This window comes from Bidens hawaiensis, unplaced genomic scaffold (genome assembly GCF_021521415.1).
Source record: "Bidens hawaiensis isolate Kalapana, Puna unplaced genomic scaffold, B.hawaiensis_p1.1 tig00010854_1, whole genome shotgun sequence".
NCBI classification, from domain to species: Eukaryota; Viridiplantae; Streptophyta; class Magnoliopsida; order Asterales; family Asteraceae; genus Bidens; species Bidens hawaiensis.
This window is the reverse complement of record NW_027491837.1, coordinates 757,371-765,438: the sequence shown is the minus strand read 5'-3', so window position 1 is coordinate 765,438 and position 8,068 is coordinate 757,371. Positions and strand designations below refer to the sequence as shown.

The following is an 8,068-nucleotide window of genomic DNA, read 5'->3' as shown; positions in this document are numbered from 1 at the left end:
AAAGATTAGAACGCCAACGAAGTAAATTGAAACTTAAGATTTTTCTGGAAAATATTTTAATAGGAAAATCTTCAAATGAAAATTTTTAATGGCATCAGGATAACTTCAAATTTAAGTTTTTTCTAGCAAATACTTTAATAAAACAAAATTTCAGACATATATCGAAAATAAAATGAATTTTTTTATAGAATATATAATTTAAAAAAGTCAAAAGAGATTAGTCATTAGTATGACCCGTTTAATTAGGTAACCAATTTCACATTTAGCGAGTTGAACAAGAATTTCTACCAAATTGATTTTTAATTTTCATCTTTACTTTTTATGTCTTTTTACAAAATAACGTTTTTTTATCGAAATTTTAACCATTCTTATTTTTTTTTAAATTTACTTGTGTCAGGATTTCAACCGTCCTCAATTAATTAACGCTTCAGATAAACCGAAAACCAAATAACCTGGTAAAACCTCACCTTAACGCAAGCGCTCTAACCAGTGAGTCAACAACTTCTAATTACCATCAATTAATTTCACCGAACTTATTAAATATCATTTTTTCCATATAAAAATTTCCAAAAATATATGCAACCAACCAACCGACGAAATCAAATCTCACTTTTACCATCCACTCTGCCGTAAACAATTCCCGGAGTGGAAATAGAAAAAGATAAGAGCCTCAGCTTCCTTCCGTAAAAAGTTTAAAAAAGTAAAAAATATATATAATATATATATATATATATATAATAAGACCATTAAACCACACTCTACCTTTTACCCAAATTTACAATTATACCCCTGATAACCACCGGAAAAGCTCACTTATCTCTTCTCCCACTCTCCCATCATACTCCTCACTCCGGCGACTACTTCCCGCGAAAAACCTCCTGGAGCTCCGAAACGACTGCGACCGTGACGATATCGATACCGATACTCTGTCCACGTAGTCACGCAGCCAGTTCAACCGTCCGCTTCCTCCGCCGCCGCCTATCTCCGCCGCTAAGTTCGATTCTTGAACCTCCGGCGTAACGGAATCCTTATCGGAAACTTCTCTCCGGTGACTCCGGTGAGCTGATTCCACCGGCACTTCGTATCCGTCGTCAAGCACGTACTCGTACGAACCGATTGAGTACGATCTCCGGCCGGAATCCGACGGCGTACGTCTCCGGCTTAAACTTCCGATCTCGATTCTAAAACTATTATTCCTTCCTACACCGCCGGTTTCTCCGGCGAGTGTTTTATTCCGTACGTCATCTTCCGTCGGAATAACCGTCGACCTGCAAAGCGGACACGTCAGATTCGTCTTGAGCCACGCGTCAATACATTGCGCGTGGAACGCGTGGCAACACATCGGCAACAGCCGGAGCTGATCCACCGGTTCGAATTTGGATAAGCAAACGGCACAGTCTCCACCGGCGTTGGTATCCGGAAGTGACGAAAACTTAAACAGCGGGAGTGAACACGTGTCAATGTCAAGTTTATTATACGTACCGAAATTGATGACGTGGTCGTGACTATTTTGACGAGTTTCGGTATCAGTGAAACGATTAGATACGGCGTCGTTTTGGGGAGGAAATGAGTGGACAGCGCGGGAGAAGAAGCGGAGGAGGAGGTAGATTGATGCGGAGACAATGATAGCGGATGAGATTACGATTATTACGATTATTATGGATGAGGATGTTGAGGTGGATGAGTAATTATTATTATTATTATTATTAGTGTATGATGATGAATGAGGTGGTGTGTATAAAATGTTGCTAGCGGATGCGGCATTGGTGGCGGTGGTGAGAAGTGGTGGCGGTGGGTTGTATAGAGCCATTAATATTACGACGACGGTGGTGGTGGTGATGACGTGTGAGTGTGTAATAATAATATTATTATGGCGGAAGGAAGTTAAGAAGGGTGCAGTGGTGAATGTGTGATGATATAAATGCTTTGTGGTTTTTTGGTGTTGTAGGGTGTGTCACGTGACATGCACGTGAGTTTTGATTTTGGTTTGGATGGGTGTATGTGTTAGGGTATTTAGTACTTGTAATGTGTGTTGGGTTTAAAGGTTTTGGTGGGATGGAATTAAGGAATTGTATATATATGGTGGATTTGGGAGGCAAATGGTGGTATTAGGTGGTTGCTTTAAATCGTTGTGATGGTTGAGGATGAGAATATTGATGATGGAATAGTTTAAGTTACTAATGACATGTATATCGAAGATTGAATTTGTAATTAAAGGTAAAAGTTGAGAGTCTTATTAGTATTCATGATGTTATCTTAAATATGTTTAAAGAGATGGACTTATTATGACGGTTTTAGGGATCACCTTCATAGTTTTGGAAGTAAATTACAATGAGAAAAGAAAATGATAAGAAAGAAAGTTACGATGACATTACAAATTTAAATAATATATTGCGAAGAATGTGTAGAAGAAGAGGTGATGAGTCATGTGTTAGACATGGTTCCTTTATACAAATTTTGTGTTTCTTATAAGAGCGTGCTTGCCTCCAAGTATACAACAACCAAAAGAAGTCGGTACTTTCGGAGTAGACAATTGAGCCTAAAATTCAACTTCGTATTCGAGCCGCGAACACAATAGTATCAACCAAGCAGCTTAGTTGTTGAGTTGTGCCAAGTTTCAAAAACATAAAGGCTGCTCATTAGAGAGGATCAAATCATTAAATTGCGTCCATTGCAACGTGCACATACACTTGAGAGCGTGAGTTAGAGTTTAGGGTCCTCACTTGAAGGTCACTCATCTTTGGACTATAAAACATGTTTAACTACGAATTTTACTCTCATCCACAACTAATGCGTAAACAATACAATTATGTTTTTATTTTAGTTAAATAGATTGATCGACTAACCACAACTCTTGAAAGGTTCCACATCTACCCAAGGTGAAGGTGAATCTAGCTTGGCAAGGTTTTAATAATTATGAATGTTTATACATTTCGAACTTCAAAAAGATTAACATACCTTTTGATAGCTCCAACTATCTAATGAAGATATAAGATTTAAATCTACTTTCATCTAGTTTTCTGCCTTAAACTCATTTAGAGGCTATATGCCTGTATGACCAACATAAGCTATATTTGACTTGATCTCATTGATTAGCATGATATTGTAAATGTCTCGTAAGTACACTATAATAGGTTGCCACGGTAAACAAAAAATCAACTTAATGAAAAGGTTTTCTAGAACACTTGTGTAATTACTACATATCTAAATAATTGTACAATACAAGTTAATTAAATGAAAACTTAAAGTGAGTGACAGAGATAGTAGGAAACCCAAATTGAATGCCAGCAAAAATGCAAGAAATTCGGAGGGTAACACGACCCTGAGGTGTTGGCCAATTTTTATATTAAATGTATTTATTTTTGTAATTATTTAAAATTAAATACACACTATTTTTTATGGTGTGCATGGGTTGATTATGGACCCAACTGAAACAAACACTTAAGCATCAGTTTTTGAAATTTAGATAACCACTTGGTTCTAGATTTTTCGGTTTTTACAAAGTAATCGGTTTAGTTTGGATTTTTTAGGTCTTTTTAGTGTAAAACCTAAACCAGATAGAAAAACCGGTTTAAGAAGAAAATGTAAAATAAAGATGTTGGTTTATATTGAGTCCGATTATTTAAGTTCAGTTAAAGTTCATTATTTTTTGTTTCGTGCACACTTTCAGATCGAGTTCACCTACGAATTAATTATAGTTGAATTAAAGTTTCAAATCTATTAGGCTAAGGGGTGTGGGGGGCTCTAATGGGGGGGCTCCAGTGGGGGCTCCAGCCAATAATATTATGACGTGTGGCAGAGAGATAAACTGGATAAGGGGGGTGTTGGAGCCCCCGTTGGAGCCCCTGGCCCTGGTGTGGAGGGGCTCCAGCAGGGGCTCCAGCGGATTTTTTTTTTATAAATATATTCAAAAAACGTATTATTAAAAAAACTCATAAATTATTAAAAAAAACACACATTAATGAAAAAACACATTAATATCTAAAAATAAAATAAAAATAAAAGTACTAAAAAAACATTATTCTTATTCTTTGGCTTGGTCTTCTTCGATCAACCTCTTTCGGATACGTTCCTTTTGCTTTTCCATTAGCATTTGATCGACCGGATTTAGGTTACTGAAGTCTCTAGTAAGGAAGTCCAACAAAGTTAGGAGATGGTTGTATGTTGGATGGTTGAAAGCCGGATGATTGTTGCGGCTCCGAATAAAACATCGGTTGGTGCGGTGACGACCATAAATCGTCGTCAATATAATCTGAATCTAGGTTTGGGTACCAATTTCCAGCCATGTTTTTAAAAAAAAGTTTGGAAGATTTGTTGATTTTGGGTTTTTTTTTTAAGTTGTGGTAATTGTTTTATGTGAAATGGGTTATATATAGGAAGAAAAAACTTTTTTTTTTATTAAATAAGAGCCCAACGGCTCATTTATCATGTCCAACGGCTCTTTCTCCCTTCCCAATGTCCCTTTACGCCAACTTGGTCCCGCTAACAGGCTTGCGTCTGCTTTGTTTTTCGTGCTCGCGCCCCTCTCGCGCCCCGGTGGTGTGGTGCTCGCGCCTGGGGGCGCGAGCGGAGGGGCTCTCGCGCCCCCGTTGAAGCCCCACACCCCTCAGCCTTACACTTCTAATGAAGGTTTTAGGGTTTGACTTTTTAATCCCCTTCATATATACATCTGATCGATTACAATAAGGGTTTGACCTTTACACCACAACATATTCACAATCACATGTATTCACTACGTATAAGTTAAAGATTTGACTTTTCGTTTTTATATGAATATCGGGAAAACAAGCTAATAAAATGGTCAATTATTATCTTATAATTGGATACCATATTTTATCTAATTTAAGAAATATAAACAAATATGATCATATGATCATATGATAATTACTTGTATAGTTGTATAACATGCATATTTTTCTTGGTCAAACAAATTCCTTAATTCACATTTACAATTTTGTAGAAAGTTAGTCAATGCTTACAACTTACATATATACTTCAAAAGGAAAAATTGAAGAATGTACGTTTTGTCTATAAATACTTACACATATCAAGCAATTATGATAATAAATAATATGGTAATTACGATTAGCCACAACACTCTTGAGTGTAGTTTGAGCCTTGACAGTCCCTTGAACCTTGTTTGCCTGATCCATCGGTTCGGCGATTCACTCTATAAAGCAAGAATATAGCACATACGAACTGAACCGACAAGATAAGCCGATCCTTCCTGATTTGATGACATTGGCAAATTCATATGAAGAACGCCACTAATTTTGTTGCCTACATAAACTGCTTCACTAAAATTATAAAACTAAGAAACAATTCTTGAACACCACGTACTTCTTTTTCTATCCAAGTTATTCCTTTACACCTTTAAATGAATATTTTTATTTAATCACGGTTGAACAAATAAGGACAAACAAGTGTAGTGGTTAAACGAACTGTTCAAACTTAATTAGTTCAACTAATGTGGCATGTGTTCTTTTTAGACCTATTTATCTAAATAAGAACAACATTTGATACACGATCAATTTTGATGTGTTACTTGATCCGGTGAAAATCGTCTATGTATTAAATTTTTTATTTGTAACAAGTATACAGTGATCAAAGTAGAACTACTGAAACACTTGCATTTTCAGAATTGACCAAACTTGGTTGAAGTTTTTAGTTTTCGGGTGTTTTTATTTTTTGTATGCCAAATGGAGCAAAGACATTGGTAAATCGTAATTTATAGTCCGTTCGCAGACTATTTACAAAATCACATCTAATAAAAATTATTTTCCAAATCATATATGTTCCGATAATAAATTTTAAAATCAGATGTTATGTATATACTAGTATATAAAGCATGTTGGAAGGATAACAATGCAATTTCATACAATTTTTAAGCACCTAAGAAATAAAATTAGTGCCTACGGTACAAACCATATATGAAATATATGAAATAGTTTTAAATTTCTCATTTGATAAATATCACCTAATTAATTAATACATTATTTAATGCACATTTATTTCACTACAATAAGTACATATAGTACACATTTTAATTATTATTATTATTATTATTATTTAATATTTAGTAATGACATTCAATTATAATTGGTGTTTAAAACTTGTCCGGTTAGATTGCACTCTTATGTACTCATCTCGAAGTACGAAACACCCACTGGTTAAATTTAAAACAGAGAATGAAAAAGAAAGTATAACATAAAATTTATAACTTTATCCTTATAATATTTTATTCATTTTCATTAAAAAGTCTTGTTACTGTTTTTTTTTTAAATTATGTTTAAAAAGGGTATGGTGCCTTGTTATTTACAATAGCACAATGTGTTTAATCAATCATAATTACGTGCCCAAATTCACATGTTCGTTTCAATTTGTGTAACGCGTCTTGAGGCATTGTAAACAAGACACAAGTTACCGGATGTTAATGTATGTCCAACACATGGTTGGTCTATAGATTTTGAAACCATGTGTGACAAGCCGGTTCGATACCGCTGAAATAAGTTCAATCAGAGTTCACGTGATCAATGATTCCCTGATAACTTTTTTGTGATTCCAAAATGAACTCACCTACATTTTTGTATCAAGCATATTGCAATTATATAAATTAGTTAAGTGGCAAGAATATAAAATACATGTAAACTAATTAAAATGATTAGAAAACAATGTTTACTATAATTTAAATATTACTTTTCATACCATATTATATACACACACATTGAAAGTATGATTATCTTATGATTCCAAGGGTAAACATAATTATGATTTTGTAGAATGTAACATTTAAATATTTATAGATGTCCATTGCTTGTTTGGTACTCTTGGCATGCGGAGGCCACAGAGAATGAAACTTTATATTCACACTTCAATAATATATGTCCACTCTGCACCAAAGCTTTTAAGTCATTTTTTATTTATGTCCTATCATATATTTACTAATCACTAATTTGTTTTTTAATGAATAATTAAAATATTCGATTTAACTCCTATATAGTTGTAATTTCTAAATGTTTATGAAATACTTTTTTTTGCGTATAGGTTTTAAAAAAAAAATTAATTTTATAATTACATATAAACTATTTTTTGCCCAAAACAAAAAAAAAACTATCATATTTCCAACTTTAAAGGTTGTATTTCCTCACAAGTTGTGTCACATCTCAACTCCATGCTTTTGGCTTGTATTGATGTTACGATAGTTTATTAAAACTGACAGCTAACACACTTGAAATAACAAAGTGTTACCCAATATATTGGTATCACTAGGTTAAATGATATCTGGTCTTATTTTTTATTATTAATTTATCTATTTTCTTTCTCTAAACTCTAAAAAAATAATTTATCTTTCTTTTACTTACAGAGCCGTCTTCAAAAAATCCTTAAAATTTTAGGACCTATGACGAGTAGTAAAGGGGCCTCTGAAATCGTGTACCCAATTATCTGGTAGATAATTTGACAATTTTAGCGATATGGTCACTTTTTAAAAAGCCCAAAACGAACCAAATAAAAAAAATAATAAAAAAATTGGCTCGTATAAAACACAAATATAAGTTTTTTTCTACAGAGAAGAAAATAACAATAACACTTGTGGGAATTGAATCCATGGCCTCTTATTCCATAATATAACACTCATTTCATCTTACCTATAAGTCATTTTGTAGACTTTTGTTTTAAAATAAATTATATATAAAATATAAAGAGTTTATATTTTAACAATTACATGCCTCTCGGATGAGTGGGCTTGGGTCTGTCGCCCCCCCCCCCCCCTCCCTTTAAGCCGGGCCTGTCAACCAACTTAACCATCGACATTCCCAACTTTCATTTTATTAGGCAAATTATATTTTATTAATCTAAATCATGACCTATTAACCGATAATAATTCATACTCTCAACTTAACCATTGACATTCCCAACTTCCATTTTTGTTGTTAAAGATAGTCCCACTTACATAATCATAATAGAGTTGCATTTGATTTATACTTGATTTCGTTCACAATGAAGACACGGTTTCTCATTTCGCTCATAATCAACGCTATGCACAAAATCATATGGAAATCAAGTGTAA

The 8,068-nt window shown here is 33.9% G+C and overlaps 1 pseudogene; it reads right to left on the bottom strand.

The window, feature by feature from the left end:
• Positions 1–510: 510 nt before the first annotated feature.
• LOC143536608 (E3 ubiquitin-protein ligase ATL4 pseudogene) lies at positions 511–1,990 on the bottom strand (annotated as a pseudogene).
• Between the last annotated feature and the right edge of the window lie 6,078 nt (positions 1,991–8,068).